We start from the raw sequence: 767 nt of genomic DNA on the forward strand, positions 1-767 counted from the left end.
ACTCAACATAATACCCTCCAGTTCCATCCACGTCGTTGCAAATGGCAAGATCTCATTCCTTTTGATGGCTGCATAATATTCCATTGTATATATATACCACATCTTCTTTATCCAGTCATCTGTCGATGGACATCTTGGCTCTAAAGTGTGTGTTTTTAACCATTGTTGCATTACCTTATTGTAGCTTTCTAGTGTTTAAAATTCTTTTTTATTTTTTAATTTTTAAAATTTTAATACAGCTCAAATGAGTGTGCCAGATTCATTTCACCTCCTTTACTGCCAAACCTGGGGCAGGGACTGCTTTCAGTGTCTCTGCCTTCTCTTGGTCTGTGAAGCCCAGGGTATAAAGGTATCTGCTGCATCAAACTTACTTCACATTATCCTTCTTTTTCTTGATCTTGATGGATTTGCATCCTTTCACCTGGCCGAGAGCAGGAAGTCCTTGATTTTGTCCATTTTGCAAGGCATGGCTACGGAGGGGCACTGGGGAGCATGTGGCCAGAAGAAGGGAGGATCAAAAGCTAAAATTCTAGCTAACAGCTAAAATTCTTTTGATGTGAGATAAAATTGTAACCAAAAATTTGGATAATATGCTTAGGAAAACTGTCAATATGTAATTTGTGAACAAATATAGTGAATCAGGATCTACACTGTTTTGATAATTTTATCCTGGGTGGCTGATGTGGGGAGGTAGTTGCTGGGGATGCCTGTGACACTGGACTCAAAAGTTGCTAATGTCACATTCTGCCTGGAGTCCTATCTATTGC

The 767-nt window shown here is 39.5% G+C and overlaps 1 pseudogene; it reads right to left on the bottom strand.

The window, feature by feature from the left end:
* Window positions 1-259: 259 nt before the first annotated feature.
* Window positions 260-468, bottom strand: LOC115940465 (large ribosomal subunit protein eL38 pseudogene; annotated as a pseudogene).
* Window positions 469-767: the final 299 nt, after the last annotated feature.

Source organism: Leptonychotes weddellii, unplaced genomic scaffold, assembly GCF_054177405.1.
Source record: "Leptonychotes weddellii isolate Sample4059 unplaced genomic scaffold, ASM5417740v2 HiC_scaffold_6311, whole genome shotgun sequence".
Classification (NCBI taxonomy): Eukaryota; Metazoa; Chordata; class Mammalia; order Carnivora; family Phocidae; genus Leptonychotes; species Leptonychotes weddellii.